Consider the following 9,871-nt stretch of genomic DNA (forward strand, 5'->3'; position numbering starts at 1 on the left):
AATTGTGTTGGATGGTGTTTTGTAAAGGCAAACACATGAAGGAATGTTTCATTAAAGCAGAAAGAATCTTCTGCTAAAGCAAACATATGGAAACACACATGATGAAGAATTTTTTGCTAAAGACACACATGTACTAGTCAACCTTACAATATGTAGCTGAGCTCAATTTGTCAGGACTCCAAAGAGAGAAACGCCCCAAAAAACTTCTGGTGGTGTGCTATGGTTTCTTGCTATTTTCCTTGGACCCAAGCTGATTGGCAGAGTGATGTCAGCTGAAACAGATTCACGTGATTAGTCAAAACCCATGGAGGCCAAGTGATATTTGGAGGGAATATAAATAAACCCAACAGGGACAAAGGAGGCTGAGCTAGGCTTGTTCATGCTGAGTCTTCCCTGATCTTCAATCACTGAGAGAGGCACAGCTGAGAATTTCCTGAATTCCTCTGGCTCCCTTCTGCTAACTCTGTCTAGGCTGAGGCCTGGCTGTCTCTGCTAAGTAGTGCCACAGCTGCTGATTCAAATTTGCTGTCCTGATTCTGATGTGTATCTGTGAAGTGTTTGCAAGGGGATCAAACTATACCAGCTGACTGTGAACTGAACTGCTGATATTCTGACAGCAAAGATAGGATTTGCTCCAAGGAAGCTTTTCTAAACAGGACTACTTCCCAGGTATCCTTTCTTTTCTACTACCTCTGGTGGGTGATGAGCTAGAAGGGGGGTTAAAGTATTTAAGAACTGTCATTAAAAGTAGGCTTTGAAAAAAATAAAATTATACAATGTTATCATCATCATCTAGCATAACATTGGCCTCTTACAAGGAAGGGTAGATAACTACCTTGAAATGTAGATGATGCCAAGATATAAAGTCCTTGTGGCCATCAAACTGTCCCTAGGTCCCAATATTTAACTATGGAAGCCCAGAACAATGCACAGAATCTCTATAGATTTGTTGCTTTTCTAATTAATTCCTATGCCAGATATTTCTGCCTTTGCTATTTTGTGGCTGTTATATAAGTGCAACCATGTGGTAAGACTTTTTTCCCCCAGGATTTTATTGTGGTAAAATAAATACAAAAATTCACCATCTTTCACATTTTTTGTTTTCTTGTGGCTATGACAAAATATCCTGACAAAAGTAGCTTCAGAGAGAAAGGGGTAATTTTATCTCACAGTTTCAGTTATAGTTTATCCTGGCAAGGAAAAAATCACAGCATCAGGAATGCACAGCAGATTGTGACACACTATTCATTGACAAGGGACAGAGAGACACCAGTGCTTGGGATCAATCCCTTGCCCTCAGTCCATACCTGGTTCACAAAAATGGTGCTACCTACATTAAGGATAGGCCTTTGCATCCTAACTAAACAAATTAAAAAGAAATCCTCCACAGGCAATAGACAAGGCAACCTTATCTAGACACTCTCTCACTGATACTCCCTTTCCAGGTGATTCCAGATACTGGCAAGTTGACAACTGAACGTAACCATCTAACCATCACACCAATATAACCATTGTAAATAAACAGTTGAGATGATGCAAACCATTCTCACCTCTCCCGAGAAATCTCCATTATGTAAAGCTGCAAATACACACACACACACACACACACACACACACACACACACACACACACATGTATACGTACAGTATTTTCTACTTCTTCCCTTTAATCCTGTTTATCTCTTTCTCCGTGAGGTTGGCCACTTCAAGTGCTTCTCATAAGCACTATATAAAAGCTCACCCAGAGACTGCCCAACCTGGGGCTCCATCCCATATGCAGTCACCAAACCCAATGACTATTGCTATTCTATGCCAAGAAGTACTTGCTGACAGGAGCCAGATATGGGTGTCTCCTGAGAGGCTCTACCAGAGCCCTACTAATACAAATGAGGATGGTTGCAGCTAACAATTGAACTGAACAAGGGGACCCCAGTGGAGGAGTTAGAAAAAAGACTAAAGGAACTGAAGGGGTTTGTAACACCATATGAATAACAACAGTATCAACAACCAGACCCCACCAGAGCTTCCAAGAACTAAACCACCAACCAAAGAGTACACATGGAAGAACTCATGACTCCAGCCATATATGTAGCAGGAGATAGCATGTCCATCATCAATAGGAGGAAAAGCCATTGGTCCTGTGAAGGCACATTTCCCCAATTTAGGGCAATGCCAGGGTGTTGAGGTTGGAGTGGGTAGGTGGGAGTGGGAGCATCATCATAGAAGCAGGGGGAGGCAGTATGGGAGAGGGAGGAAAGGGGATAACATTTGAAATGTAAATACATAAAATAGCCCAGATAATTTTTTTTTAAAAAAAGAAAGAAATCTTTCTTATTTCCATGTATAAGAGAGATGAGTAAATGTGTTTATTTTGACTATTATAGTAGGAAAGAAATTAATCAACTTATAAAAAAGAACATTGAATTATTCATGTATTCTATAGGACTACCATTGACTACGGCTGGTATTCAATAGCAACAAAAACAGCAGAAAGTCCATGGACAAGTGGAAGCTGAACAACTATGTACTCAATAATAACTTGGTCAGGGAAAAATAAAGAAAGAAATTAAAGATTTTTAGAATTCCATGAAAATGAAGGCACAACATATCCAAACTTATGGGACACAATGAAAGGGCTAAGGGCAGAGGAAAACTCATAATTCTGAGTACCTCCATAAAGAAATTGGAGAGAGCATACACTAGCAGCTTAACAGCTCAACTGAAAGCTTTAGAACAAAAAGAAGCTAATATACCCAAGAGGAGTAGACAGCAGGAAATAATCAAACTCAGGGCTGAAATCAACCAAGTAGAAACAAAGAGAACTATACAAAGTATCAACAAAACTAGGATCTGGTTCTTTGAGAAAATCAATAAGATGGATAAACCCTTAGCCAGACTAACCAGAGGCCACAAATTAACAAAATCGGGAATGAAAAGGTAGACATAACAGAAACTGAGGAAATTGGAAAAATATTCATATCCTATTACAAAAGTCTATACTCAACAAAACTGGAAAATCTGGATGAAATGAGTCATTTTCTAGGCAGAAACCAGGCACCAAAGTTAAATCAGGATCAGATAAATCAGCTAAATTGTCCCATAACCTCCAAGGAAAGAGAAGCAGCTCTTAGAACACTCCCAACCAAAAAGCAGCCCAGGGAAAGATGGTTTTAGTGCAGAATTCTATCACGCCTTCAAAGAAGATCTAGTAGCAATACTTCTTAAATTATTTCTTAAAATAGAAACAGAAGGAACACTACCCAATTCTTTCTATGAAGCCACAGTTACACTGATAATTAAACCACAAAAAGATCAAACAAAGAAAGAGAACTACAAACCAATTTACTTTATGAATAGCAATACAAAAATACTCAATAAAATTCTGGCAAACCGAATACAAGAACGCATCAAAATGATCATCCACCATGATCAAGTAGGCTTCATCCTAGGAATGTAGAGATGGTTCATCAATGTAACCCACTATAGAAACAAACTCAAAGACAGAAACCACATGATCATCTCATTAGATGCTGAAAAAGCCTTTGACATAAAACAATATTCATTCATATTAAAAGTATTGGAGGCATCAGGAATTCAAGGTTCATTCCTAAATATAATAACAGCAATATACAGCAAACCAATAACCAACCAACAGAGAGAAACTCAAAGCAATCCCACTAAAATCAGGGAAAAGACAAAGCTACCTGCTCTCTCTCCATACCTATTCAATATAGTACTCGAAGTTCTACCCAGAGCACTTAGACAACAAAAGGAAATCAAAGGGAAACAAATTGGAAAGGAAAAAGTCAAGATATGACTATTTGCAGATGAGATGATAGTACAAGTGATCCCAAAAGTTCTACCACAGAGTTCCTACAGCTGATAAACAACTTCAGCAAAGTGGCTGGTTATAAAATTAAATGTAACAAATAAGTAGTCTTCCTCTATTCAAGGAATAAAAGGACTGAGAAAGAAATTAGATTACAACACCCTTCACAATAGTCACAAATAATATAAAATATCTTTGTGTGACTCTAATGAAGCAACTGAAAGATCTGTATGACAAGAAAGTCAAATCCCTGAAGAAAGAACTCAAAGAAGAACTCATAAGATAGAGAGATCTCCCATGCTCATGGATTGGCAGAATTAATATAGTGAAAATGGTCATCTTTCTGAAAGCAATCTACAGATTCAATTCAATCGGGCTCGAGACCCCATATGTACAACAATGCCAAGCAACCAGAGCTTCCAGGGACTAAGCCACTACCTAAAGACTGTACATGGACTGACCATGGACTCTGACCTCATAGGTAGCAATGAATATCCTAGTATGAACACCAGTGGAAGGGGAAGCCCTGGGTCCTGCTAAGACTGAACCCCCAGTGAACTAGATTGTTGGGGGGAGGGCGGCAATGGGGGGAGGATGGGGAGGGGAACACCCATAAAGAAGGGGAGGGGGAGGGGTTAGGGGGATGTTTGCCCGGAAACCGGGAAAGGGAATAACACTCGAAATGTGTATAAGAAATACTCAAGTTAATAAAAAAAAAATTCCAAATCAATTCTTCACAGAGTTAGAAAGAACAATTCTCAAATTCATTTGGAATAAAAAAAAATCCAGGATAGCAAAAGCTATTCTCAACAATGAAAGAACTTCTGGGGGAATCACCATCCCTGACCTCAAAGTGTATTACAGAGCAATCGTGATTTAAACTGCATGGTATTGGTACAGAGACAGGCAGGTAAATCAGTGGAATAGAATTGAAGACTCAGAAATGAACCCACACACCTATGGTTACTTGATCTTTGACAAAGGAGCTAAAACCATCTGGAAATAAGATACCATTTTCAACAAATAGTGCTGTTTCAACTGGAGGTCAGCATGTAAAAGAATGCAAATTAAATCCATTCTTATTGACCTGTACAAAGCTCAAACCCAAGTGGATCACATCAAACCAGATACACTCAAACTAACAGAAGAAAAAGTGGAGAAGAGACTCGAACACATGGGCATTGGGGAAAATTTCCTGAACAGAAAACCAATGGCTTATGCTCTAAGGTAAACAATTGGTGAATGGGACCTAATAAAACCGAAAGGCTTCTGTAAGACAAAGGACACTGTCAATAGGACAAAATGGCAACCCACAGATTGAGAAAAGACATTTACCAACCCTATATCTGATAGAGGGCTAATATCTAAAATATAAAAAGAACTTAGGAAGGTAGACTCCAGAGAACCAAGTAACCCTATTAAAAAGTAGAGTACAGAGCTAAATAGAGAATTCTCTTTGAGTTTGTTTATATAGTGGATTACATTGATAGATTTCCAAATATTGAACCATCTCTACATCCCTGTGATGAAGCCTACTTGACCATGATGAATGACCATTTTGATGTGTTCTTGGATTCGGTTTGTGAGAATTTTATTCAGTATTTTGTGTCAATATTCTTAAGGGAAATTGGTCTCAAGTTCTCTTTCTGTTGGATTTTTGTGTGGTATATGTATAGGGTTTATATAATTGTGGCTTTATAGAAGGAATTGGGTAGTGTTCCTTCTGTTTCTATTTTGTGGAATAGTTTGTACAGTATTGGCATTAGGTCTTCTATGAAGGTCTGATAGAATTCTGCACTAAACCCTAAAAAAAATTCTCCACTGAGGAATTGTAAATGGTTGAGAAGCACTTAAATAAATGTTCAACATCCTTAGTCATCAGAGAAACGTAAATCAAAATGACCCTGAGAGACCATCTCACATCAATCAGAATGGCTAAGATCAAAAACTCAGGTGACAGCAGATGTTGGTGAGGATGTGGAGAAAGAGGAACATTCCTCCACTGCTGGTGGGACTGCAAGCTGGTAAAACACTTTGGAAATCAATCTGGTGTTTCCTGAGAAAATTGGAAATAGTTCTACCTGAAGACCCAGCTGTACCACTCCTTGTCATATACCCAAAAAGTGCTCCAACATATAACAAGAACAAGTACTCCACTGTGTTCATACCATCCTTATTTATAATAGCCAGAAGCTGGAAAATACTTAGATGTCCCTCAACAGAGGAATCTATACAGAAAATGTAGTACATCTACACAGTGGAATGCTACTCAGCAATTACAAGCAATTTCTTCATGGATGGAACTAGAAAGTACCATCCTGAGTGAGGTAACTCAGACACAAAAGAACACACATGGTATGCACTCACTGAGAAGCGAATATTAATCCCAAAGCTCACAATGTCCATGATACCACCCACAGACCATATGGAGCTTAGAAGGAAGGAAGACAAGAGTATGGTTGCTTCAGTCCTGAAATGAGGGGACAACTGGATGATCATGGAAGGGGAATGGAGGGGAGGACCTGGGAATGATCGGGGTGGGGGGGAGGTAATAAGGGGCAGTATCAGGAACTGTAGGGGATGTGAGAGAGGTACAAAGGGTTAGGAAATCGAACAAAAATATGTAGCAGGGGGGATAGCCAATAGATAGTCCCAGACACCAGGGAAACATAAGGCTCCCAGGACACAGTGTGAATGACTTTAGCTGAAATGCACAGAGAAGGGGGAGATAGAACCTGTAGAGACCACATCCAGTAGATAGGCACGGTCCCTGGTCGAGGGATGGGGCCACCCAACCATCTCAATGTTTTTAACCTAGAAATGTTCCTGTCCAAAGGAAGAACAGACAAATAGTGGAGCAGAGACTGAAGGAAGGGCCATTTGGGGACTGTCCCTCCTTGGGATCCATCGTGTCTGCAGACACCAAACCCAACACTGTTGCAGTGGTCAAGAGGCGCTTGCTGACAAGAGCCTGGTGTGGCAGTTCCTTGGGAGGTCCAGCCAGCAACTGACCAATGCAGATGTGAGCTCAGGGAACATGGTGAGGGAGCTGACAGAAGGACTAGAGGAGCAGCGGGGGAGGCAACCCCATTAGAAGAACAACATAAGCTGATCTGACCACGCAGTTCTCCCAGAGACTAAACCACCAACCAAGGAGTGTACCTGGAGGGGTCCATGACTCTAGATACACACATACACATATATATCCTTGCCTAACAGCAATGGGAGGGGTAGGCCTTTGGTCCCGGAGAGGTTTGATGCCCAGTGTAGGGGGATGCTGGAGTGGTGGGGCTGGAGACAGGGGAGGGCAGATGTAGTATGGGGGATTGGTAGAGGGGTAACCAGAAAGTGGGATATCATTTGAAATGTAAATGAATGGAATGATTAGTTTAAGAAGGAAATTAAAAAGTAATTCGGAAGCCATGTGTAGACTACACAGGAGTGAGGAGAAAAGAATTGCACCAAAGCAGTCAAAAGTATCATTTGCATAATCAGGAGCCAGAGATTTGAGTTGTAGATGTGAGGGTGGGAAAAAGAAGCAGAAAATTTAAAAATCTAAACTTTTGGCTTATTGACAGGAAGATGATTAGAGGCCAGGTATGGTGGTGCATGATTTTAATCCCAGAACTTGGGAAGCTAGGAAAAGCAGATCTTTCTGAGATAGGGGCTACTTTGGTCAGTACAGCAAAATCTAAGATACTCAGGGATACATATTGATATCCTGTCTCAAAAATTGTGTAGATTGCACATAGTATATCGCCTACATTTAATTTCCAAAATGAAACTTCATTATTTATTGCTAATGGTCAACTACAAAGTAACTAATAATAGCATAATTCCTCTGAATATTAACAAATAACCTGGTTTTAGTGCTTTATTCTAAGCACACCTTTGCAGTCATTTGGTAAAGAGGACAACATGGTAACTTTACTAATAAATATAGGACTAAAGGCAAAGCCTACAGGCCCAAGAACATAGGACTAACAATGAATAGAATTGCGGATTATTGCACTCTGTAAAAAAAAACAGACATTTGTGTCCTTTACCTAAGGCTTCTTAAATGCAGTTTGGCCTTCAAGTATAGCTAAAAGTAACTTTTTTTTTGGTTCTTTTTTTTTTTTTTTTCGGAGCTGGGGACCGAACCCAGGGCCTTGCGCTTACCTAGGTAAGCGCTCTACCACTGAGCTAAATCCTCAGCCCCTAAAAGTAACTTTTTAATTTCCCCTATACATCAGACATCAGATCTTGAAATTAATGTCAGAAGTATCTGAAAATCGCATCTTGAAACAGGCTTAGTTTGACAGCTAACACTGTGAAAGGGGCCATACCAAGTCTTGCTCTTAATATGCAGGATTGTCAACCTAGAGAAATATTGAGTATGTGAAACAATGAAGGCTAGTAAGAAGGGGGACTATAGAAAGATACTGCAGTTAGAATTGAAAATGTGTGTGTCTGTACATGGTGGGAACCTGTGCAGGAAGCGGGAGGCTTCGATGCTTCCAGTATAATTCAAGCTCCAGTCCAGTTTGCCAAGACAGCTTTTCCTGGAGCCTCAAAGCCGTCCTTTTGATTTTCATCATCTAGAAACGGAGCCAGTAACATTGTTGCTGACTTGAAAGGAGCCAGTAACATTGCTGCTGACTTGAAAGGAACCAGTAACATTGTTGCAGACTTGAAAGGAGCCAGTAACATTGCTGCTGACTTGAAAGGAACCAGTAACATTGTTGCAGACTTGAAAGGAGCCAGTAACATTGCTGCTGACTTGAAAGGAACCAGTAACATTGTTGCAGACTTGAAAGGAGCCAGTAACATTGCTGCTGGCTTGAAAGGAGCCAGTAACATTGTTGCTGACCTGAAACTCCGACTTAGAAGGTGTCAGGTGCTCAAGGTTGCATTAGGTCCTCACAGCTGTTGCATAGAAAGAGGCTGCCCTCCAGGGTTTTGCAGCTTCAAAACAAAGACCAAAAGGAAAGTACTAACTTTCCCAATGTCAAAGCTGCTGATAAATGAAAAGAAAAAGGGGAAAGGATGGGCTGATCTGTCCAAACTCATATACTACAAAGACAGAGAAGTTGGTTTGGTGCGCATTCCAATAGCTATCAGTGATGTTCCCCCAGAAAGGTGGGGGCTCCTATTGAGCACATAGTAATGATGTAATGTCAAGTAATAAAACATTTTATCTCGGGAAACTTCCCCTGAGGCTGGGAAGAAGTGCTGTGTGACAGACGCTAGGTGACTCAAGAAGATAAGAGAGAGAGGAATGGGCATATTGGCAAAAGATATCTGTGGAGTGAAGACCTTAATGTCTGGATATGCATCTTGAGTGTCTGGTACGGTGGAAAGTGCCAGAAGTAATGCTACCTGCAGTCAGAAGACAACCGAGGTTCCCGTTCCCAGGAAGCAGCTGGGACCCTGCAAAATCTCGACTGCGTTTTGAGAAGCTCTTTCTTTCTTTGATGGTTAATTTTACTGTTATTCCCACAAATGTCTTCACTAACCTGGAAGGAATTCTTAGACCCTAATTGTTTAGCTCATTTAACTGGTAATCGAATCTGTAAACTGTTTATTGGTGGTGTTGTTTTGTTTTGTTTTGTTTCTTTTTAAACATTCCCACAAAAAAAGAAATCAAAGGTCAGGGACCATACTCATCTTCAAAGTAACTGAATTTTTCATTTTTAAAACCTTATTATTTTCCAGGGTATTTTTTTCCCCATCTCCAGCTGTTCCTGTATTCCTTGTACTAATGGTCTAGAGCCCCTCTTTTCTCACCTGCTTATATTTCCAGCCCTTTCCTTTCCTTCTTTTATCCACACTTCCCACTTTTCTCCTCATGTTGGTTACAAAGACCAACAGATGTGGGTGTTATAAGAACAAGCATCAGCACTGGAAGGGAAGTCCTCTCCTGCACATGGCTTGACTAGCTAAGCCTTCGCTCACTTCAAGTCCCCTTACAGCTAGGGCCTCTGGTAAGATTGGCTACAGCACTTTCCATTGATGCCTTCGCTGTGGATTCAGGTTTGTCTGTTTTATGTCAATCCAGTT

Source organism: Rattus norvegicus, chromosome 2, assembly GCF_036323735.1.
Source record: "Rattus norvegicus strain BN/NHsdMcwi chromosome 2, GRCr8, whole genome shotgun sequence".
Lineage (NCBI taxonomy): Eukaryota > Metazoa > Chordata > Mammalia > Rodentia > Muridae > Rattus > Rattus norvegicus.